The sequence below is a fragment of the Panthera leo genome, chromosome A2 (genome assembly GCF_018350215.1).
Source record: "Panthera leo isolate Ple1 chromosome A2, P.leo_Ple1_pat1.1, whole genome shotgun sequence".
In the NCBI taxonomy this organism is placed as follows: domain Eukaryota; kingdom Metazoa; phylum Chordata; class Mammalia; order Carnivora; family Felidae; genus Panthera; species Panthera leo.
The window spans coordinates 35,781,028-35,806,998 of NC_056680.1; the positions used below are offsets into that span (position 1 = coordinate 35,781,028).

The following is a 25,971-nucleotide window of genomic DNA, read 5'->3' on the forward strand; positions in this document are numbered from 1 at the left end:
ATTACTTACAACTAGAGAAGGGTAATTCGGTTATACTCTGAATTAGACCAGAATGAAAGATCTCACATTATTCAGTCCAATTTAAGATTCAGTTCTGTCCCATAGCACTTCTGCCGCGATGAAATGTTCTGTATCTCCAATGCAACAGTCATCCCCATATGTGGCTACTGAGCTCTCGATATGTGGCTAATATGGCTGAGGAACTGAATTTTTAGTTTCATGTCACTCTAATCAATTTAAATTTATGTAGCTGCTTATGGCTCATAGCTACTGTATTGGGCTGCACGGCTCCAGACCAAGCCATACGCCAAATGGTGAAGAAAGCCGGGAGGAGAGCAAGCCTGAAAAAAAAAAAGACTCGGGGAGACAAAATGGCAACAGTATTTACTATCTGAAGTGCTGTCTTGTGGAAAAAGGGTTAGAAATATTCTTTGGAGCCCACTGAACAGAACTAGGACTTAGAGAAATTAGTGTAAAATTAAAAAACAATCGTGGCTGTGTAGAAATAAGTGTTTAATAATGACAGTGTCAGTTCCGTAAAGCAAGACCATAGCCTACCCCGTAGCAGAGTGCCTGGCACTGAGGAGACCCTCAAGAAATACTTCCATTTAATAAGTAAATGAATTGGGGCACCTAGGTGGTTCTGTTGGTTAAGCATCTAACTCTTGATTTCAGTTCAGGTCATGATCTCCCAATTTGTGAATTCGAGCCCCACACTGGGCTCTGCACTGACAGCACAGAGCCTGCTTGGGATCCTCTGTCTCTCCTCTCCTCTCCTCTTTCTCTCTCGCTCAAAATAATTAAACTTAAACATATATATATATGTGTGTGTGTGTGTGTGTGTGTGTGTGTATGTTTATATGTGTGTGTGTACATACATATATATATACATACAAGGGGGGCGCCTGGGTGGCTCAGTCAGTTGAGCGTCCGACTTCAGTTCAGGTCATGATCTCGCGGTCCGTGAGTTCAAGCCCCACATCGGGCTCTGTGCTGACAGCTCAGAGCCTGAAGCCTGTTTCAGATTCTGTGTCTCCCTCTCTCTCTGACTCTCCCCATTCATGCTCTGTCTCTCTCTGTCTCAAAAATAAATAAACGTAAAAAAATAAAATAAAAATTAAAAAATACATATATATATTAAGTGAGTGAACCAATCAATGAAATAGGAACCTGTCCAAATGGAATACAAATGTGTCAAGACACAACGAATTCCCCAGTGTGTGGGAGTCCCCAAGTAGCTGGCTGACCACTGGCCGGGACAGGCACCCACCAAAAGGCTGCTGGACTAGATCGCCTTCAGCGTCCTTCCAAATCTGCTCACAGCCTCACATCTGCTATCAATGGGATGGGATTCAAACCCTGACACTCACTATTTCTGTGATGATACATCTACTGCTGCATAACAGATTAACTACATACTTGACAACTTCGCACAGCACAGAACGCATTTATTATCTCACACTTTCTGTAGACCGGGAATCTGGGCACAACTTAGCTGTGTGCTTCCTCAGGGTCTCATGAAGCTGCATGCAAGGTGTCAGCCAGGGCCAGGTTCTCACCTGAAGGTTCAACTGGAGAAGACCCCACTTTCCCACTCACGTGGATGTTGGCAACACTGTCCTTCATCCTTGAGGTTGCAGGACTGAAAGCTTCAAGGCTTTTTGCTGGCTCTCAGTTCCTAGAGGTCATCTGCATTTCTTTGCTACATGGGCTTTCCCAAGATGCCTGCTTACATCTCCAAGCTACCAAAGAGAATCTCTAGGGCAAGGCTACTAGCAACCAGAGTTTACATATGTAACAATCATAGCTATGACATCCCATCACCTCTGCTGTATTCCACTGGTTAGAAGCAAGTCAGATCCTGGCCCACAAAGGTGTGAACTCTAGGAGGCAGGGATCACACAAGGCTACCTACCGCAGTGTCTGACAGTGACCTTGGCAAGTCAGCACACTCCAGCTTCTCCTCCATAGAAATGAGGCACTAATAGGGGCACCTGGGTGACTCAGTTGGTTAAGCATCGGACTCTTAATTTTGGCTCAGGTCATGATCTCACGGTTTGTGAACTGGAGCCCCATGTTGGGCTCTGTGCTAACAGCACGGAGCCTGCTTGGGATTCTCTCTCTCTCCCTCTCTCTCTCTGCTCCTCCCCTGCTTGCTCTCGCTCTCACTCTCTCTCTCAAAATAAATACATAAACTTTAAAAAGAAAGAAAGAAAGAAAGAAAGAAAGAACGCACTAATAGCACAATGGAGTCATTATTGGCACATTTAATATACAAACTCACTTTAGAATGTAACCAGGGTCAAGTTTGTCTCCAAAGCAGTGTTTAAACGTCACAACAACAGATTTCATAGAATAGATTTAGGTTAAAGAGATTTAAGATTAAAAGAGAAGTAAGCCAACCCTTTAAGCCAGAGAAATACTTAAGAATTCTCAACTCATCACCCATCTATGGAAGTTTGGTAGTTACAAGCAGAATTCATTCAACATTCATTTATTCAATGCATTTGAACACCCAGACTTCTGCATTCCCTTTGTTCCTTCCTGTGGACTAGCTCAGCAGTTCTCAAACGTAAGGTATAAGAACTCTTGTACAGGGTTGTACCCAAAAATATTTTATGGGATGTTTCAGGAAAGAATTCTGACTATACACGATTTTTCTTTTAGACACTTAATTCAGCACGAAATCCCATGGGCAGTCTGACTCCATTGTCCCAACCTCATAAGCTTGTCCTGATAAAACATCATTAAAAGGGTGACACAATGTTTGGTACTTAATTAAGTGTTCGATAAATATCAGCTCCTATCTCCTATTAAATTACTAAACACACACAAAAAAGATTTGATGATAGATTGTGCCTGGAATATTTGCTCATTTCGATGTCACTTTCCCCAAAACAGGGTTAGGCTCTGTATCTTTCTCTTCTGTGGAATTTACATTTCAATAACTGTAGCCACAAAACATGTTAAGCGCCCGGTCACATTCTGGGCAGCTTGCTGCTAAAACTGAAGACGCTGCTGACGTTCAAGAAGAGAGCAATTATGCCAAGCTGATCGATAAAACGAACTGTAAAGATTAATCCTCCATAATCCATTTTTTTCCTATAGAGGACTGAGCACTGCGATTTCTCACTCCTCTACCCTATGTCTCTATCATCTTCTCAGAAGACAAGGACAAAACACAGACAATTAAAAGGTGCTTTCCAATGAGACCCAAATGTTCTTCCCTACAAGATTTACACTCCCTGCAGATGTGGACTGCGAGGGTAAAGAGAAAGGGGACGATAACAGAGACATCGTCTTGGGCACTGTGCTGGACAAGGTCCCCATGCTAGCTCATTTGTATCACACATCCTTCCTAACTGATGGGTATGATCGACTCTGTTTTACATATGGAGAAACAGAAGCTCCGGGAAAGGTTACCCGGTTTGCCCAAAGCCACACACACACACACACACACACACACACACACACACCCCCAACATGGAATTGGAAGCTAGACCCTCAGAAGAGGATCCCCTAATATACAGCATCTCTCCAGCATAGCAGAATCACCAAAGCCAATCAACAAATATTTGAAAGTATATGTCCTGGGCACTGGACGGCTTATAAATAAGCCAGAGCACCAATAAGCAGGAAAGACACAAAAATACAAATTCACTTGTAATTTTGGAGTAGCAGGTAGGGGACAGGGAAAGAAGATTGTTTAATTTATACCAGTATGTCAGAAAAGGTTAGACAGAAAAATAAAAAGCCATAAAGCCTCCAGGAAAGCTTACGTGTATGTTGTGATGTATGTGTCAGCAGGTGGGGCTGTCTTGGCTCAAAACACTTATTAGTAGTAATATGTTTCTTGCCCACACAGAGGGCTCTGGCGCCCAGATCATCAGCCCAAGTGGTGTGAAATCATTTCAATTCTCCGCACCTCACCTCTGAGGCATCACCCCTCCCCTAAGCCCCCTTGGATCAATGTTTCATCCGCTACGTTCGAGCGAATCACTGATCCTACCCCTTCATTCTTTGAGTCTAGGCTCACAGAATATTTCCCGCACCTTTATTCCATTATTTCCATTCTATTATTTTCCCCCTTGTCTGTTTCCCACTTCCCAAGACATTAAAGGGAAGCCCGCCCCTAAAGGGTGTATAAGCAATTTCCTTTCCTAACACCTGGCAGGGCCCCTTTAATCATGAAACATCAGGAAAAACCTGCAAACCAAAATCTCCCTTCCATTTTTACCAGTCCCATCGAAGCTGGGTCTTTTTATTTGCCTGCAGACACTACATCAAAAGAAGGGGGCGGGGGGGGGGGGTACTGGTTGATTAAAAGACTGCCATAGCTCAAGGACACAACCAAAATGTTAGATGCCTGACTTAACTACTGGCCACTAATTAAATGCAAAACAGTAGCATTAATGCAAAAGGGGATGAGCAACACTATATTGGGCTTTTCTTTTTTTCCGAACAGGGAACACCCCTGGTTTTCCCCCCCACCCCCACTCCATCCCTCTGCATTTTCAAAGTGCCGGGGACCAGAAGAGAAACCAAGCAGCATACCGTTAATCAACTCTTCCTCATCTGCATGTGACGCTGCATTCAGAGAGAATCAATGACGGGTGTAGCTGAAAACCAGGCGGACCAAGGTGCTGTTGGCTCCCACTCAAGTGCTCCTGGATTTCTGGCTGTTCTCTTAAGCCCCAAGAGATCAAACTCGGTTCTTCTGCTTCAGCCAGAAAATTGCAAAGTCCTAAGACTACTCTCCCTGGGCTTCAGAAAACCACTAGAGATTAACAAAATGAAAAGAAAAGATGCTGAGTTCTCTGATATTTTCCTCTGGGTGTTTGTTAAACCACTTGGGGATCTCACTTTAGGGGTTCACGGCATTTACACAGGTTCCTAATGCAGGTGGCTGTTGAGAAAGCACGACTGAAGGCATTGGGGGAAGGAATCCTGCCCCCAAATATTTCCCCAGCCAGGTTATCTTGCTAGAGATCAATGCTTGGGGTTATTAAGGAATTGTATGTCCTGGAGGAATTAACATGGGAAGACTTTAGGCTACTCAGTCTTTCACTAAAATGCCCTAATGACTATCCTTTTGAATAACACCAACGAAACTAAATAATAATAAATACAGTGGGGGCTTATATTTAATGAAAACTTCCTGCGTGTCAAACACTGTGCTGTGTGCTGTGCGGGTATTTCCTATCCAATTCACACCTGATATTTTCTTTTTAAAGATGAGGACACCTGATTAACATTATTTGCCCAGGGTTGCACAGAGTCAGGACTGAAGCCAAGATTGAAATCCAGGTAGAGGGACGGTAGAGCACGGTTTTCTGAAGGCCACCTAGTTCTGCCCCATTCACACCTAGTGGCTGGTTGGGGTTGCAAAATAAAGCTAACCACCAGGGAGCAGAAAAGAGGGCATAGGGGAGGCAGCATGGCCAGCTGGAACACCAAAGAGCCCAGGAAGAGGGGGGAAAGACGTCCTGGAAGGGACAGGGAAAGGCTGCCAAAGACAAAGCTTGTTTTATTTAGCAGAATGGTTATGAGCAGAGCCTTTGAAGGCAGGCCACCTGGGTTCAAATTCCAGCTCAAATCACTAGCTGCTAGCGTTCAATTTATAGTGCTGTTCCTTGCTGCCTCTCTGTCGGGCACAAGGTCCTGCAGAAGGGTAACCATTTGGAGAAATCAATGTTACTAATCTGATCAATGTTGGAAAGACATTCTCAATTAGAGACGGAGAAAGACAGAAAGAGAGAGACGGGGAGAAATTCAAGCTCTGAGCTACTAGTTGAGTGATGCTGACAAGAGGCTCCACACTCTCTTTTCCAGTTTCCTCCTCTGTAGAATGAAGACAATAGTCCTACTCACCCCAATTAAATGGGCTAATATGTTCAAACGATTTGGAATAGTGCTTGGCACACGACAAGCGCTACATAAGTGTTTTAACTATTTAACAATTCTGGCAAGAACAACCCGGGCTCAAACATTAGTCTGAAAAAAAAAAAAAAGCTATGCAAAAGAAACAACCATTGTATGTCCACTGAAACCACGTATGAGAGTGTTCATAGGTTCATAGCAGCCAAAACCTAGAAAAAATTCAAATGTTTAATACCGGGATGGATAAGTATAGAGTGGTCTATCTGTACGATGAAATACTACACAGCAGTGAAAAACTGTTATGTGCAAGATCAGACATCATATTGCCCAGAAAACTCAGGAAAGAGTACACACACAAGTTCCCACATATATGAAGCCATAGTAGAAGGAAAGCTAAGAGAGAGATTCATGGTCACCTAAGTGGGGTGGGTATAAGGGACCCATTCTGCATTCTGAATAGCAGTTTTGTGGGCGTGCTGCATATATGTGCATATTCACACGGCTAAGATTTGGGTACTTTATTATAAGTTACACCTCAAGTTTCAAAAATGAACAAAAGCCACTGGGTCAGTATGGTACATGTGATTACACGTACAAAGTTAAGTTTTTTGTTTTAATAATAGTTTCAAACATTATTTAAGCACTGAGGCATTTAGCCTGTGTTTCATTAATTGAAAGATTAAACTCGTTATTTCACTGTCTTGTTAAATGAGACTGAATATAAGTCTATTTCAATAAAAATATGGGAAAATTTGGGGAAAAAAACATGAAGGCAATGTGCAAATGACTGAAACTTAGAAATTCAGAAATCACCAGATTATGAGGCAGCTATGGATGGGAGTCAAATGGGCCTTTATTCTAGTCCAAGGGTGGAAGGACTGAATCAGCCTGTTCCTATACAACCTATAAACTAAGAATGGTTTTTGCATTTTTAAATAGCATGGGTGGGGGAGGAGGAATCAAAATGATATTTCTTGACATTCCAATTTCGGGACTCCTGGGTGGCTCAGTCAGTTGAGCATTTGACTCTTGATTTCGGCTCAGGTCCTGATCCCAGGGTTCCTGAGATCCCTGCTCACTGAGGTGTTCGCAAGTAACCACCATAATTAGCTCCTTTGCTCCAGAGTCTGACTTTATAAAGCTCACGGGACATGTGCAAGCCCTGAGTTCTGACCCAGTGGCAATCAGAGCACCATCGGAAGTTGCTTCCACAAGACAATGCAGAAAACAAACCGTCGCGAGGGAACTGATGGGTTTCTCGTAATACATTATAAAATTTTCCCTTTTTTTTTTTTTCTGGAATGTTACTGAGCCCTCAGGTTAGTTCCTGCTTAAAAACCAACCCACTTTAGGGTCTTCTTCTGTTTTCAAGGCATTGGTGCATCTTCATTTTTTTTTAATATTTACGTATTTATTTTGAGGCGGGGGGGAGCAGAGAGAGAGAGAGGGAGAGAGAATCCCAAGCAGAGTCCGACCTATCAGCGTAGAGTCCGACATGGGGCTCAATCCTACCAACCACAAAATCATGACCTGAGCCGAAATCAAGAGTCGGATGCTTAACCAGCTGAGCCACCCAGGTGCCCCAGCATTATCGTATCTTCAGAGCATCAGCACTTAAGGCTATTGATGGAAATGTGCCAAAAGAAAATAATTGGGAGTGCCAATTGGCTGATAAGAGAATTTGACTGTCAAACAGTGATGGAAGATGAATTTTCCTACCTCTGAACGTTCAATAGACTATCTCTTCCACATGGAATATACTTCCTCCTATCTTCAGTGTAGCTACCAGACTGAAAGTTCCCTGAATATGAAAACCGTATTGGAATCAAGAATGGTACCCTGCTCACCATCTTATGCAAAATGGGCATTTGAGAAATACATGGAAGAAGGAAGAAACAGGAAGTTCTAGTCCTCATTCAATACATATGGTACTGATTAAGACACACTGAGTTTATGTGCTCATTTCCTCAGGTTTTAAGTGACTCTCTATCTCTGCAAAAGCAATAACTATTTTTGACAGACAAGTTCAAAATCAAAACCTACCGCCGTGAATGTGTACTTTTGGAAATAGGGTAAATATCTTACAGTTGTGAGAAGTTGTTTCGTATAGAATGCTGTTTAAGAAAAGGTGTGAGGTTCCTACTGGCTCTAATGTTAATCATTTATGATATACTGTGGTTCAGAGCTCAGCAACTGGAATCATTTCAGGCAGTAAATATACATTTCCTGTCAAAACACATCAAATGGGTAAGACTTCAATCTATTGGAGAATGAGTTGTAACTAACTTCAATATTGGCAATTTGGAGAATGCTCTGATGGCTTTTAATAGCTGTGGCAGTTTTCTCTTCACTTCTTGCCCCCAAACCACAGGGGATCTCTGTCTGACCCTCCCCAGAAATGGTTCTCAGTATCTATGTAGTATGGGAGGGATGTAAAATGCACCCCTCCAGATCCAAATCTGCCGTGGAGCGTGTCTGTTCCCATCACTCAGATCTTCCAGAACTAAAGCTATGTCTACACATAACTTGAAAGAGCATTCTGGATTTATGAGCTATAAATCCTTCTACCATGTTATGAACTCATTAAGGGTGAGGTGTTAACCTTCTGCCTGTACCATTTCACTTCACTACATGTAATGATGACGTAGAAAATAAAGGCTTCAACACAAAATGACTTGCTCTTTTACAAAAATTAAGTCCCCTGGTACGCAGGCCAAGGCAGGTACTTTAGCACCATACAATCGCCAAGGCCTCCTGCTGCTTTTATCTGTTTTGCCTTCTTCCCACCTGTCTTTCTTCCTCAAGGTCACCTCACGGACCAAGACGGCTGCTCGGGCACCAACTATCACATGACATTCCAGTACTTAACATATCCCCAAAGGGCTCCACTCTCAATGTTAGGAAGACTCCCACAGAAATACCACGTGTCATTTCTACATGTGTCTCACATGGCCACCCTACTGCCAGAAAGATTGTGAAACAGTCATGATTCTGTACAGCATGTGCCTAGCTAGAAATCAGAGCGCCATTAGGAAGGAATGGGTGGAAATGGATATTATGTAGGCAACAAGCATCTCTTCCACAACCCTGTATTGTATGTATACAGATGGACCATCGAAGACCAAATAAAAGAAAGAAATGTAGATTCTCCAATATGGCGCCTCTTGTCACCTCACGGAACCTCCCAGGAGATTCCATTCTATCATCCTGGAGGCCAACACTCACCCATAGATGTGAATATTCTCAGACTGGACATTTCTTCTCGGATTGGTCAGTAGTGCATATTCCCTCATCATGTTAACAAAGTAGCAAATTTCACAGGTAAACAGCACCTCAACTCTACTTATTGTGACACCAACGTGTTCTATGGTTTGAGTTTTCAGGTTTTGTCTCCTGTGAAATTTAATTATAAAACCGTGTGTGTTTCTATCTCATCCAAACCCAAGAGCAAGATCACAGTCTTACTCCCCTGTGTGTCAACATGGCAGGACTGAAAGCTGAGAGAAGTGATGGCATTGACCAAGGATCAGATGGAAAGGGAGAAGCCCAAACTCTGAATTCCACAGCTCTGCGTTTTCACACCAGTGCCCAGCCGTATGGAAGATCACTACAGCTTGGCAGAGGCAATGTGGCTTTTGGCAGGACTTCAGGAATAATGACAGTGTGCATTTATACACTAAGCTGCAGTTTTCAAAGCATTTCCACATAGTCAGCAATTGGAAACACCCACCAATGCTTTATAGGAGGCCAGATTGCTGTTGCTCTGAGTAGGTAAGGGATTTATGGCCTTGAGGTAACATTCATGATTTAAAGAATAAGGAGCCAGCCAAAAAAGAAAAGGAAACAAACAGGATGCAAGTTCCAAGGAAAGGAACGTCAAGTACAAAGCCATTGAGGAAGAAATGAGTCTAGGCATTCTAGGAAATGAGAGATGGCCAAAGTGGTTTTAGGGGAATAAGCAAGGGGAAGGTGTCTCAGATGACATCAGAAAATTGAGACACTGGCAACTGACATCTTTTGGCCCTACTTCTACACAACTGCTACTTTTCCTACAACCACATGCATTTTCTTTCTTTTTTTAATTGTTTTAACATGTATTTATTTTTAAGAGAGAGAGAGACAGTGCATGAGCAGGGGAGGGGCAGAGAGAGAGGGAGATCAAGAAAACCAAGCAGGCTCTGCACTGTCAGCACAGAGGCTGATGTGGGGCTCAAACTCACAAAACGTGAGACCAAGACCTGAGCTGAAATTAAGAGTCAGACTCTTAACTGAGCCACCCAGGTGCCCCACTTCTTTTTTCTAAAGCAGGCTCCATGCCCAACATGGGGCTCAAACTCACAACCCCAACATCAAGAATTGCATACTCTATCGACTGAGCCAGCCAGGAGCCCAAACAAAATCCATTTTCAACATGGAAATGTTATCTATCTTCTGTCTGTCTCCACCTCCACTCAAATTCCTTCTCTAACTTTCAAGAAAGAGAAGGTATCTTTTAATAGCAACATATGCTATTCATTTTCAAATATCTACAAAGTTTCAGAATTATAAAACTCCATTTGCTTTAAAAGCAAATTTTCCACAAGCTTTCTCTGTGCTTTCAAATTTTATCTCAATATGTGTATTTTTTAAAAGAAGATATACATACAAATACACAGGATCCTATTGCTTATCTATCCAGAGTAAACCTACAAAACATCCCTCTGCAAGGAGAGAATTCCAAACCCCTGCTATAGTATTTACACCTAGTAGGCCCTCAATTTCACTGGCTCCTTTGGCCTATCACTTAGAAGGTCCCGTGTTTCAAACAGTTAGAGGGAGAAAAAATTTTTTAATATCTTGGCATCCATCAACCAGCATTTTCAAGGGCATGAGAACTGCAGCGCCCAAGGAGCTGTCTAAGGTGCTTAAGGTTAATGGCTGTATTTACATAGCCATCAATTCACTTTACAAAGAACTGCCCTGGTAGAATGATACAGCTCCCATCAGGAAGCCCAGCCCTGGCAGAGCAGACAGGAGTCTGAAGGAGGGAAGGAAAACGCCTGATAAATCTTAACGACTCCGTCCTGTTTTCATTAGATTATTTATCTCCCTCTTTTCAGTTAAAAAGTCTTGATCCTCTTGTTGAACAAAACAGACTACACTTCCATCACTTGATGAGTCACTTACTAAAACATTTTGACAGTAAAATAGTAGCTGTACCCCTTCTGAGGGAGGTATACCTATACATGCACTGTCCAAAAAGGCAGCCACTAGACATGAGCAGCTATTTAAATAATGCTAAATTAATTGAAAATAAATAAAATTTAAAATTCAGTTCCTCCTCGACAACAGCCGCATTTCAAGTGCTCAACAGTCAGTCACATGTGGCTCAGTGGCTGCTGTTAGTGGAGGACACGGATTTTAGAATATTCTCTTTCATGGCAGGAAGTTCTACTGAAACTTTTGTCCGGTCTGTAATGTAAAAGGCTTGACCTGTAGGGAACAACTAAATAAAATGCAGTACGTTCCTAATGAAAGTTAGTTAAAGAAAGGGACAAGAGCTATGGGTCACTCTCCAAGACAATGGTAAGGGAACAATGCAAATTATTGAAACAGATGTATATAAATTACTATTTAAGTGAAAAAATTCTACACAATACTACACAATACGACCTATTTAGTAAACATATGTAAATTAAATAATATAAATAGAAAAGTTTAAATATATTTTGATGTTTCCACATTATACTTTTGAAATAAACGCAAATGCTCCCTACTTTTACTGACCAGTGAGCGCTGACAGATGAACTGCAAATGGTTAGGGAGAATCTACCAGCATACCATCAGGCCACTCTCCCTCCTCACGTTGGGATTTCACTGAGACATAACGTATTGTACATATATGCAGAAAGAGATTAGCCAAATTCTTAACAGTTGGTGGGGAGAGAGCTTTAGAAATGGGTTGGAGGAGTCGTTAAAGGTGATCTTTACTTTTTATCTTACTGCAATTTTACTTTTATTTTTTTTACAACTTGCATGTCACCAGCAGGGCTTCCACAAGGTCACTGGTTGCTTATTATCACTGGTGGAATCACTGTCCATATGATACAAAACTAGCGGCTGTAACTACACTGCCAATTCCCAGCCAACAGAGAATTCCATCCACACTCTCTAGGTTCTATAGTAAATAAAATGCCATGCTTTTTTTTAACTGGATATTTGTTCTTTAAAAAAAAAAAAAAGATTAGGGCAGATGAGGGCAAGTTTGTTGTTTGGATGCTTCTGCCGTTTTGTCTTCCATGTAAACTAACTTCTGCCGTGCCCTAGTCTGCCACTCAACCTGGAAGCCTCATCTTCGAACTGTCTGGAGTTGAGAACTAGAGGGGGACAGAGGGCAAAATGGCAGGCAGCCAGGGAGGAGAGCTATAGCATCTTGACAGTTGGGCAAAGATGACCAAAGTGAAAACATGCCAAAGGGACAACAGTGACTGATGGGTCCCAAGGAAATGTTAGTACAACATACACAACACACCACAGCCTTCGAGAGAACACCAAAGTTCCGCAAACCAGCCATGTAATTAAAACACAGCTCTGGAGACAGAGGAGGTTAAACGACTCTGACCCAGCCCATCCACTCTTCTTGGTGGCTGCCAGTTCCAACCTTCCTGCCAACACCCACACATTTCTATACGTCAGACTATCTCTAAAATAATCTCCCAAAACCCCAACTTAAAAAAAAAAATGAATAAGGATTTAAGCAATCAAATTCTTCAACATTTGTTTCTCATTCAGGAGACTGTAGTTTGCAAACTTCAAGTTCTCGTTAATAGTGCAAGACATAGTAAAATCTACTGAAAGCTTTTCATTTAACCAAACATGGACAGTAATTTATTCCTCCAAGTGGTAAGAGAATGCACCAAGCCAGGCATCTGCGCAAAAACTTTCCATACCCCCTTCAGTCCTATAACTCTATCTACAATTCCATCTTCTGGTCCTAACTAAATCTTCAATTATTCCCAGAATGGATGAAATCTTAAATCCACATCAGCTTTTAACATCTGCTGAGTCTTAACTATACAGGAACCAAAACGAAATTCCTGTATGTCACCTGCCGATAGGATTACAATTTAAATCAGACTCAAAGGATATGAAAATAGAAGGCACATTTTTTTTTCCTGATCAGTATAGACATCAGCCAGATGACAGAAGTAGGTGATATGCTGGTTACATGCTACATACAGCAAAACAGCCTCAATACCCATTCACACAACTGTACGATTCTTATTCTAAAAGGCCTCAACTACAGGGGCGCCTGGGTGGCTCAGTCCGTTAAGTATGCGACTTTGGCTCAGGTCATGATCTCACAATTGGTGAGTTCAAGCTCTCCATCAGGCTCTGTGCTGACAGCTCAGAGCCTGGAGCCTGCTTCCAATGCTGTGTCTTCCTCTCTCTCTCTCTCTCTCTCTCTCTCTCTCTCTGTGCCTCTCCCGTTCGTGCTCTGTCTCTGTCTCTCAAAAATAAATAAACATTAGAAGTCCTCAACTACAGAAAATACATCTTATACTCTAAAAGGAACTTATGGACATTATCAAAATCAGTGTCTCATATGTGTAACACTGATCCAACCAATATCTAATTTGTATTTTGGCCTCAGTAATCTATATTGATCTTCAGAATTATACTAGTTAGACAAACTTAACCAGTGTATCACAAAATGAGAAGCTCACAACCTAATCAAAATAACCCTGTTCTATGAAAATCTCCATATTAAATTTTTTACCTCTGAAAGATGAACTGGAGAAGGGTAAAGCACAAGCCTGTCAGCATCAACGCTCTGTGGGACTCGTTGGAATGCAAATTCTCAGGCTCCGCCCTAGACTTACTGAACCAGTAGCTCTGAGGGTGAGCCCTGGGAATCTGTGTTTGAACAAAATTCTCCTTATACACTAGTCTACGTGAAAACACGGAACTGCAGGAGAAAAAGGAGCCCCTGCACAATGTTGGTGAGAGTATAAATTGGTACAGCTTCTGCGGAAAACAGTATAAAGGTTCCTCAAAAAATTAAACATAGAAATACCATACAATCCGGTAATTCCATGACTGGGTATTTACCCAAAAAAACCAAAAATACTAATTCAAAAATATATATGCACCTCTATGTTTAATGTCCATTGAAGCATTATTTACAATAGCCAAGATATGGAAGCAACCCAAGCGTCCATCAATAGAAGGATGAATAAAGAAGGAATAAAGATGTCTGTCTCTCTCTCTCTCTCTCTCACACAATGAAATATTACTCAGCCATAAAAAAAAAAAAAAAAGAATGAGATCTTGCCATTTGTGACAACACAGATGGACCTAAAAGGGTATTATGCTAAGTGAAGTAAGTCAGACAGAGAAAGACAAATGCCATATGATTTCACTTATACGTGGAATCTAAAAAACAAACAAACAAAAAGCAGAAAGAGATCCCTAAATACCAAGAGCAAAGTGATGACTGCCAGAGGGTAGGGGGGCTTGGGGGATGGGCAAAATGGATGAAGGGGAGTGGGAAATCCAGGCTTCCAGTTTTGTAAGGAGTAAGTCATGGGGTAAAAGATACAGCATAGGGAATATAGTCAACGCTACTGTAACTGTTTTATATTAACAGAGGGTAGCTACACCTGTGATGAGCATAGCGTAAGGCATAGACTTATTAAATCACTACGTCATACACCTAAAACCAATGTAACATTGTGTGTCTATTATACTTTAATAAAAAGAATTGCAGTAAGATTAGAATTGGGATACTGGCATACCAAACAAGATTGATAACATGAAATAGATTTCTTAAATCCAGTATGTTCAGAGGACAAAAAAAATTGCCATCAGCATAAACCCTATATTCTCTCCTTGTTACTTACTTCTAAGTAAATGAGGACTTTGAAACTTGTATATGGATGTAGTCAACTGCTTGTAAGTTCATGTCTATTTATGCTATGGTTCAGAAATATTTGCACATCAAACTAGAAACGGAGTTTACACTTGGGATCATGAATCTTTTGTAAATGTGAAGAGAGTAAATTTGGAACCAAAATGTCTTGAAGAAACAGAGCTTTCTAGGAATTCTGCCAGTCCTTTTTCTCAGGGTGACCTTAACTTTCAGACTTGAGTATTTTCCTTCTCTGATTAATACTTCCGTAGGATGATTAGTGTACTTTGTTTGAGTATATATCCAGACAAGCTGACTTTTCCCCTGTTACCAGGAACCTACAGCTTGCCTCTCCATCCTAAAGGGTAACCCACTATGCAAGACCAGTATCAACAGCCACGTTTACTGGTTCTCTGCTCCCTCTACTCACCCACAAAGGACGTAGGGCTGATAGGTTCCAAACACTGCCATTTTCCTTTTAAACAATACAGAAACCTTGCAAATGAACTGCACACATCTGACTTAGGATTCCCAGGAGGACACCCCTAGACACAGACTTATTTCTAGGCCTTTAGAATCAAATTAGAATACCCCATCAGACACCTATTTGTGCAAACGTTAATTTCAAGTGTATTTAAATGCCTTAGCGTCTTGCTTTTTGCTCATCACATCAAGCAGAGCTGCTTGGACTGTGTAATCACAATAATGAATAAACATGGGGTGCTTATAAAGGACTCGGGAACCACAAAACTGATCAATTGTTAATTCTATAAAGTGACAAAACGTGCCTTCTTTTGCAAGAGCTCCATTTACCTGTATTTTTGGTGGGGAAGACGCCAATGTCTTCTGCCTACTGTCTCCGTAAAATAAAAATGCAATCATCACTCAGATCCTACCTAAGGCTTATCTTGATCTCCATTATTTCCTTGTACTGTCTATATCCATGGCTACCCCCACCTCCAACGAAAAACAAAAACTGGCATGGCATTTTAAAAACCCTGAGCTGCATGGTTATTAATCGCCAGAGGGGTTGAGGCAGCACTAATATGAACAGCCAAAATAACCACAGTAGATATTTATCGGCCTCTTATTATTTTGATCAAACACCAATTTCACAATGAGCGTGACTCACAGAACACCGCAGTTCAATCAAATTCCTTAGTGTGGTAAGATCAGGACTTTCAGAGCTTCTTCTTGCAATCAACACATTTGTTATTTATCTCCTAGACCCCCACCACACCCAGGCCATGCACAGGAGGTGTTCAGGTCATCTTTCTTGAAGTGAAAAAATGAATCACCTAGAAAGAGCTTTGGCTCTCCCACACTGCCTGGGTTCACGCCGTGGCTCTGCCACAAGCTTCCTGTGTGGTTTCGTCCAACATACTTCACTTTCCTAGTGCACAGAAGGGAGATGATGACGCTCTCTACCATGGAGGGCTTGGGAGAGAATTAAATGAGATAGTGCGTAAAAATGTTCAGTGCAGTAAAATGATACTGCCTCTATGAAAACCAATACTGACGGATCCTCAAAAACTAAAGAATAGAATTACATGATCCGCCAATTCCATTTCTGAATATACACGCAAAAGAAATGAACACAGAGACTCAGAAAAATATCTGCAGAGCCATGTCCATGGGAGCGTTATTCACAGAGGCCGAAAGGTAGCAGTGACCCACACATCCATCAATGGGTGAATGAACAAAAGGTGATGTTTCCCAGCCTTAAAAAGGAATGAAATTCCAACACACATTACAACATGGATGAACCTTGAAGACACTATGCGAAGTGAAGTAAGTCAGGCCCAAAAAGACAAATACATGATTCTCCTTCAGTGAGGTACCTGGGGCAGTTAAACTCCTAGAGATAGGAAGTAGAATGTACCTGCTAGGGGCTGAGAGGAGAGAGCTGGGGAGCCACTATTTAAGGGGCACAGAGTTTCAGTTTTACGGGACGAAAAGAGTTCCGGGGATGGACGGTGGGGACAGCTGTAAAACAATGCGTATGTTTAATACCATCGGACTACACGCTCCAAAATGGTTAAGCAGGGGGCGCCTGGGTGGCTCAGTCGGTTAAGCGTCCGACTTCAGCTCAGGTCACGATCTCATGGTCCGTGAGTTCGAGCCCCGCATCGGGCTCTGGGCTGATGGCTCAGAGCCTGGAGCATGCTTCCAATTCTGTGTCTCCCTCTCTCTCTGCCCCTCCCCCGTTCATGCTCTGTCTCTCTCTGTCTCAAAAATAAATAAACGTTAAAAAAAAATTTTTAAAAAAAATGGTTAAGCAGCAGGACGCCTGGCTGACTCAGGCAGTAGAACATACGACTCTTGATCTCGGGGTCATGAGTTCAAGCTCTGCGTTAGGGGTAGAGATTAAACATAAAACCTTAATAAAAAGAAAAAAATTAAAATGGTAAAGTAGGTGAACTGATGTAATTTGTATTTAAGCACAATTTGTTAAATGTTTACTTATTTTAGAGAGAGAGCGACAGGCTGTGAGCAGGGGAGGGGCAGAGAGAGAGAGGGAGACACAGAATCCGAAGCAGGCTCCAGGCTCTGTCAGCACAGAGCCCAACACAGGGCTCGAACTCACGAACCACGAGATCATAACCTGAGCCAAAGTCAGATGCTTAACTGACTGCGCCACCTAGGCGTCCCAATTTTAGCACAATTTCTTAAAACAGTGCAGTACCCAGCAACATCCTTATTCAACAAATGATAGCTATTGTAGCTACTATCATTTTTTGAAAGGTCAACAAAGCAAATATTTGACAAACATTCCCTAACGTAGCGGTGGCAAATACCAGCAGAAAACTTTAGCAAAAGAGACATTTGTTATCTAACGTCCAATTCCATTCAAATGCCTCCTTGCCCACTCTCACCCACCCCTACACTAGCTGGTACCACGTGGCTTTGCTGGGGAGGTTTAAATGTTAACCAGTTCATTTCCCAAATCCTCTCAGCCGAGGTGAGTGGAAATTCAGCACACAAGGAGACTGAGACTGGTACCAGGGGACAGATTCATAGCCATCCCCCAGCTTGCTTAATGGAGCTCCATGCTCCCGAGCAGATCCAAGGGTCTGCAAAGAGCAGGACAGAGGGTGAAGATGTGAGTTTTATCCTGGGAGGACTGGGTCCATGGTAACCAATTTTATGGCTCTTTTGATTTGTGTCCGTGGATGTGTGTGTGTGTGTGTGTGTGTGTGTGTGTGTGTCGAGAAGGAATTAATCCAAAAATATAGATGAAGAAAGCTGTGTGTCTCCGATGTGAAGCCGGGTTGCATAATCAGTTCTGAAAGCAGAGAAAAGGTAACAGATGTTTACATTACAATCTGGCTGCTTCTGCAAGAGCTGCCAAATGATTTAAATAGTCACGGAGATTGCAGGCCCCAGTGAATTGTTGCCCCCACTGGTACATGCAGAGAATTCACCCCAATAATATATTTTGGGACTGCCTTAATTAAACGCCCCACTGTATAAAAAATTTCTGGCTTACAAACTACTTAAAATATTAAACTGAGGGGTGCCTGGGTGGCTCAGTCGGTTAAGTGACCACCTTCAACTCAGGTCATGCATGATCTTGTGGTTCGTGGGTTCGAGCCCTGCGTCAAGCTCTGTGCTGACAGCTCGGAGCCTGAAGCCTGCTTCAGACTCTGTGTCTCCCTCTCTTTCTGCCCTCCCTCATTTACGCTCACGCGCCCTCTCCCTCTTTCTCTTTCAAAGGTGAATAAATGTTAAAAAAAAATTTTTTAATCTTAAACTAGACACCAATTAAAAAAAAAATTTGAACAGAAGGACTTTTTCCAACACTCACATTATGAAACTTGCTGTCTCTGACAAAGAGGAATGCATTATAAAGAAACTCAAAATTGCTTTCTGACTCGGAGTGTTTTATGACCAGGAGGAAGACGAAATTTTACATAGAAAAACACATAGCCATGAAAAAGAATGTCCTCTAGCTCTCTTCACTGAATTGTCATCCTTCCCAGAATGGTTCCAGAGTATATCTGAGTCTTACACGAATGCAGATAAACAGCCATCACTGCACAGAAAGTCTTCCTAATCAAGGGCATTTCACCTGACTGCATGGATGTCAACAGTCTCTTTCCCCCGCCATGGTTTCACCAAAGGCCTGCCAGTGGCCCTTTGCCAAGTACAGATTATATGATATATGGCCTCATTTATCTAAAATGATTTGGTCTAAACGTCTATATGTGGATAAAGGCACAAGGAAGGAAATGGAAATAGGTTTATTGAAATATGAAAAGGTATTTTCTCGATGGCAAAACTGGGTTCATTTTTCACTTTCCTTTTTATACTCTCTTACAGTATTTGAATTTTCTACCCCAAACACACATTATCTTTACAATTAAAGAAATCGAAAAGACATCTTCAAACCAGAAGGCTTGAGCAACAGCAAGAATCCTAGCTTCTGCATTAGACACCTCAGACCTCAGTTCCCTGCCCGAAATAGGGAGCTAGGGACATTGGATAAGACCTGGTCTGGGCCCCAAAACTTGACCTGGATCAGTGTTTCTCCATCTCAGCACTACCAACATTTTGAGCCAGAGAGTTCTTTGTTGTGGGAGTGCCCCATTCATTAGCAGAAGTTTAGCAGCACCCCAGGCTTCTACCTGCTAGAGACCTATCTAATTTGGTTGTAGTAACCAAAAATGTCTCCAGACCTTGGCAAATGTCCCTGATGGAGCAGAATTGCCCCCAGTTGAGAACCACTGCCCTAGATGGTCTTTAAGTTTCTTCCTTCCTGGAAACTTTCTTGGATTATTTTAGACTCTGTGCCTAAAGTCTCAGTTTTAGGACCAGTGATGCACAGGGAAGTGCCCACAATATACCAAAGTCTCATCGATGTTTTCATGATTCATTAAGCAAAAGAAATAAAACTGAATTTTCAGAGAATACTTTGGGACATGTGGCATAAATATGAAACAGAATTCAAGCAGGTGCAATTGTCATTTAAAAAACTAATAATAACTGGCTTTGGACAGTTCCACCTTTAGTTAAGACAAGTAAAATGCTATAGAAATGTTCAATTGCTTTCTAATTTGAAATGAACTTACAGCACTAAAAAAAATCAAAATAGACTACTGTTTTCTGCAATGCCATATTTTTATTAAAAAAGAAGAAAAAGCCTAGGGGGTGCCTGGGTGGCTCACCTGATTAAGTATCTGACTTCTGGTCTCAGCTCTGGTCATGATCTCACGGTTCGTGGGCTGAAGCCTTGTGTCCAGCTCTGTACTGTCAGTGCAGAGCCTGCTTGGGGTTCTGTCTCTCCCTCCCTCTGCCCCTCCCCTGCTTGCTCTCTCTCTAAATAAATAAATAGACTTCAAAAAATAAAAAATAAAAATAAATATTTGTAAAGGCCTACTGTTTTTTTTCTATTTTATAAGAAATACTATGGAGCACCTGGGTGGCTCAGTCAGTTGAGCATCCAACTTCAGCTCAGGTCATGGTCTTGCGGTTCGTGGGTTCAAGCCCCACATCAGGCTCTGTGCTAACAAACAGCTCAGAGCCTGGAGCCTGCTTCAGATTCTGTGTCTCCCTCTCTCTTTCTCCCTCCCCTGCTCATGCTCTGCCTCTCTCTGTCTCTCAAAAATAAATAAATGTTAAAAAAAAAAAAAAGAAAAATACTCGAGTGTCTTTCTAAAGGAGATATTTTATTCTTCTGCATGAGCAATACTACAATCTTATGAAAGGAGACAAATTAGCCACATCTTTACTATCTATCTTCCTAAACACAGCATATTTTTATTTGCCATTTCATTAGCATTTTATTAACAAGAACTCCCTAATATCTGACACCACCATACTTTTGAATTAAAATTATTTATGCTCATGCTAATGACTTGCTTGCTACTTGTAAGATCCTGACACCTTTTGAATTAAAAAGAGTGACAAAAAAAATATTCAACACGGTTTTAGATTCATGATTCTTTGAAAATCAGTAGTTCATCCATATAGAGAAAGCCATTTATTAACCAGGATGTTTCATTACCATCAACATTCTACACCTGACACACATTAAGTGTTCCACAAATGCAGAACACCATTATCATTACTCACAACCATGCCAGAAAACAGAGTTTTATTCCAAATAACCAGTTTGGTTTTACAGCAACTAAAAAGCACAAACTATGAAAGAGGAGACTATCACTCAATAAATTAATATTCTGAGTTTTCAAGCCTTGTATCATGCCTCGTCGTCATTTTAACATCTGTGTCTTATTATGTGCTCAAATAGGTCCAAATTGAGTCACGCTACCCCATCTTCTTCCACTGCCACCTCCCCTTAAATGTCTCTTTTGTAACCGCAGATACCATGACAGCTACTTGAAAGTGGCCCAAGCTTGCAGCTGTCAAATTCTTGAGCTGGGCTCAACCAGCATAACATTCTAACAAACTGATCCTTGAAAGCGAAAGAAGGGGACATGATTGGGCTCTGCAGACACAGCGGAAATGAGGGGTCCTTCCACCATCCCCACACCACCCTGCAGGCCTTTATTGGAAAAGTCAGGAAAGGACACTGGGCCGGAAGTTAGGACCCTAGTTCTTTTTACACCGTAGTGGACTGAAGTCATAACACCTTCTAGCCCTGATCTTTTAGAACACTAAACTCTTGAAGTATTCTCCAGATTTAAAATTCTGTGAGCTTTTGGGTCTTTCTTTAAACCAGATGGTGCAATTAAATTTATGTTTGAAAGTAAAAAAAAAAAAAAAAAAAGCACAAGAGCCCTTTTAACTGACTTTATGGAAGAAATGGGATTTAGTTTGAATAGTAACTCTAAAGCAGGAAGAGTTACTTCTTTTTCTAATAGATATCAGAAAGATGGAAAGCCAAAGTTAATTACAAAGTGTAATTCAAGCCTATGTCTGTAAGCAAGGACTTCAAGGAAGGAAGTGAGCTTTTTCTAGTAATGTTTTCAAAACAAGTATTTATGAAGTGATTAATGTGGCCAAGATCACTTCACCAATCCCTTTGTGGACATCCTTTCCCTACTGCCTGTCCCTCACCCTCAATCCTGTATCTCCCTAACAAATTAGGATAAAGTACGCTGTATGATCTCCCAGTCATCCAGGATTGGCTTCAGGACTTGAAGTCATTTTGCTAATCTTAGCAGATGTATTTATCCAACACCGGATGAAATGCACACACGTACACAAATAAGTCCATCATCTAGATGTTGGATAGATGTTCCGTCTATCTTGAGGAGAAAAAAAAAATCTCAGCAGGCTAGGCCAGTTACCATGATGTCTCTCCATTACTGTAAAGAAATTAGAGCCAAAATATAGGGTAAAAACTCCCAAGGAGGAAAAAGGCAGAAGGGGGGAAAAACATACTTCTCTGCAAATTGTAAAGAGATCTATAAACTGCAGTCTTAATTTTATTAAGCTAAGCTTCTTAGTATAGAAATCCCCAAAACTCTCCAACTGGGCAGCTAATTGAGTTAGGAAGAGCCAAAATGACGTCCCTCTTTCTCTTATTCATCACAGGCGATGTACAAACGCTTGCTCAATATGATAATGTGACTCTTGTCAATGCACGTTCAAATCAGATAGAGGATTGGCTAGTGATGATGTCATCCCCATGGGTTAATCCCCAGTGAATGCAGTTTTAATATCATATGCATCAACACAACATTTACATAACAAAGTATTATATTAAGTGTAACAATAAACGGAGGTACAGATAAAAGCAGCTATTAGAGAAAGGTTACGTGACACTGAAAAGGAGGTGGGGGGACAAAGACTTTTTTTTTTAGATTAAATGGAACTAGGTCATCAAACAATACACATCTCTAAAAAAAGCAAAAAATAAATATTGAAATTCAAGTGACCTAGAACATTCTAGCACTAGAAATATGAAAATGTTGCTTCCAATGAAAAATATTCAGTAATTAAGTAAAAACATTTATAAGTTGTGTGTGTGTGTGTGAGAGAGAAAGAGAAGTTTTAAAAAATTAAAGTCATTCAAAAATAAGTGAACAAGCAAGTATTGCTTTTCTGTGAACAGCAACTTTATCAGGGAAAATTGGCCAAGTCAAATCGTGACTTAAAACCTTACAGTAAATTTTAAAGCGTCAAAGGGTAGTTAAGATGCCACGGAGGGAAGAGAGAAAAGTCACGCAAAGCAGAACAATGAGACAGAACTGAGGGAGGAAACCTTGAAATACAGCTTTATGAGAATATTGATCAAGTAATGTCCACATATATGAAGAAAGCTTTTTGCACAAATGAGCAATGCCTCCTCACGCGGTCAGTTTGGGAGGACATAAGTCATTATTAGTCATGATGATTCTGAAAACTGTCTCTTGCTGCCTTATTAAGATCTGTATTTCCAATCCAAAGGAAGTGTTAGGCTTGCACACTGATTTATGACTACAAACTTAGCAGAAATGCCTCTCACTGTAAAGCCCACAGGGAGCTGTTGAATTTTTTAAGTCATACATCTGTTCAAGAATGACCAAGTGTAAAACACTGATTATATTGTGATTGGGCAAGTGTGGGTGTCTGGGTGTGCAGGTTTAATTTTCAGGTTGGTGTGGATAATCCCTATACCAAGGGTATTAGAGAAAGAAGCCGACCAAGGCTTTGAACACACCGATCCCCACACACCGGGATTGCCTGTCACATCACATCAACCTTGCTAGTCTTGGAGGGACGGCCATAGAAAAGTTAAAGGGGAAAAGAGTACAGGGATGCAGATGCTTCACCAAGGGGGGTCCTTAAATCCGGGTTGGGGGCAGGGGAGGGGTGGAGTTTGGGCACTTGAGTAGGTCTCAGTGAGTCCATGAATCTGTACGTGTACATCTTGCTGCGAGTTGCCTCATGACTTGCCTAAGGCTGTCACTGGCATCCGTGGAACCCCCAGACGTTAAAAAATACTGATTCAGAAGAAAATACTGATTCAGGAGAAAATCCAGTGGCACCGTGTCTAGCTTCAGCTGCCTCCATAGATGTGGGATATCCGGCTTTTCACTTTTCATCCTTCCCAAGCCATGAGTTTAGGGTTAAATATGCTCTCCCTTCCAGGAGCGGATTGACAGGGCAAATGATGCAAGACAACGTTTAAAAAAGTGGGGAAGCAATGCAGACACTGCCCTGGTGGCTAATCCGAGGTGCCTAAGGCGGGAAGGGACGGAACTTCCAGACCCGCTCTTAGTGCTTCCACATGGGCGGGAAGCTTAGCGCTTCAGCCGGAAGACGCGTGCCAGGTGCACGCTGAGTCCTTCCAGCAAAAGCCTCACAGCCAAGATTTCAGGTGTAGGCTAACCAGCTCTCTCCCGTTGGCTCCTATAAGGATCCCGGCTCAGACCCAAGGGTTGAAGCCCAATGCCGGCTTCTGCAAAACAATTGCTCACCACGAGTTCGCCCTCGCCCTCTTCATACCGATCCGTAAGTGGCCTTTCCCGCACCCAAGGAGCTCCCTGGGGATCTCTGAGTGGCAGACACGAACCCTGAAGTTGCAAGATGCAGCTGCCCAGCCCCAGCCATGCATCCTCTCACTCAGGAGCGCGGCTTCCAACTTCGAGGTGCACGGCAAGCACCGCACAGGAGGTCACTCCCGCACTCAAGAGCATCGGGGTTGGGGGCGGGGGGCGACGAGGTGCTGCCCGGAGCCGAGCCAAGCCAGTATCAGCCCGAGAGGCAGCTGTTACCCACGAGACAGAGACTGAGCACTGGATCCAGAGCCACCCCAACCCCACCTTCCCGCCCTGTCCTTTCAGCTCCCAAACCTTCTTACTTGACTAGAGCCGCAGCCAAGTCCGGCGGCCGGGCCCAGGACGAGGCACGGATCTCCGCACAGAAGCCGGAGGACGCTCACCGCGCCACTTCCCCGCGGGCGCCCAGGGAGTGGCCCAGCACCTCCGCAGGCTGTCCGTGAAAGTTCCCACGTCTCTCCGAAGACAAGTCCGAAACTGCCGCAGAAAAGCAGCGACCGTAGAAGCGCGGGCGCGACTCCCCTCCTGGGGTCCGGCAGCAGCCGCACGCCGGCTCGGTGCGCCCCGTCCGGGCCTCGCGCAGAGAGCAGTGCAGGGCGGAGCCGGCAGGCGCGCGGGCCGGGAGGGGCCGACCCACCGCGGGCCGCGCTGATTGGCCGGGCCGGCGGCCGCCCCTTCCCCCGCCGGGCCCGGTGGTCCACGTGGGCCGGCCCTCGTCCCGCCCCGGCCCCGTACCGCCCCCGACTCGCCTCCGCTCGGCTCGCAGCGCCTCTCCTGAGCGCCTCGCTGTGGCCACCGCTCCGCGGGTGCCGGGAAAGGTATTCTTTCCGAATACCTGGAGCCGCGTGAGCCCTCCATGAGGGAGAAGAATTTAGGGTTCGGCTCCCAATGCAAAACAATCCCCACGCACGGTATCTGCGTCCGAAGACCCGAAACACTTCGCAGACAGGCTTCCTTGGCGGCCCAGAGCGTAGCGCAGGCATCACTAATCCGGCTTCTTATGTAACTTGCTTGCGTGGGAGAGGAGGAAAATCCGCGCACATGTCAATAACGGAATACTTTGTTATTTTAAAAATTACAAAAGTACGACTAAGACTTCTTTGACTCGCACTCCGTGCTGAACCTTCCCCGACTGAAGTAACGCTAACAATCTGTCACATGTCAATAGTATTCGTTTTACAGAGATCCTCATTGGATCTCCATTTTGTAGGCAAGAAAACTGAGGCGCCAACAGGTTAAATAACTTGCTCAAGATTACGGCTAATCAGTGGTAACTGTGTAATTTGAACCCAAGGAGTCTGGTTGCAGAGTCCACGTTCTTTAATATTCGAAGTGTAATCCAGAAGAGGCATCCCCAGAGACTTTGTTAGAAATGCAGACTTTGAGACCCCACACTGGAATCAGAAACTTCATTTTAACAAGATCCCCGGGTGGTTAGTTTATGCAAAAGTTTGAGAGGCACTGCTCTCTACCACTATCCTGTTCACTGTCATTGGTTTGCCTTACTCTGCACTGATATGAAATAATGCGCTCTCCTGCCTCTACCCCCATCCTGCACTTCAAAGTGTATTTGCCCTTCTCTGAGCCTACTGCTTGAGCCAATGTATCGAAGCCTTCCTGCCTCCCTTCCCCCTACCTCTGTTCTTTGCACACGTGTACCCCATAACATATTATTTTGCATATCATTTAACACTTTCAACACTTTGTTCTTATCAAAATCAGGGCTCTGGGCCAAAGACAATCATGTTA

The 25,971-nt window shown here is 42.8% G+C and overlaps 1 protein-coding gene across 5 annotated transcripts in view; it reads right to left on the reverse strand.

Annotated features, from left to right (window-relative positions):
* TAFA4 (TAFA chemokine like family member 4) overlaps nucleotides 1-24,773 on the reverse strand; it is a 173,175-nt gene extending 148,402 nt beyond the window's left edge. For 3 of the 5 annotated variants that reach the window (XM_042929938.1, XM_042929934.1, XM_042929942.1), the window contains exon 1: nucleotides 1,560-1,727. The gene's annotated coding sequence lies outside the window, so the exon portion shown is untranslated. Of the gene's footprint in view, nucleotides 1-1,559; nucleotides 1,728-24,524 lie in introns of those variants that run through there. The other 2 variants (XM_042929937.1, XM_042929935.1) reach the window with 2 other exon arrangements.
* Nucleotides 24,774-25,971: the final 1,198 nt, after the last annotated feature.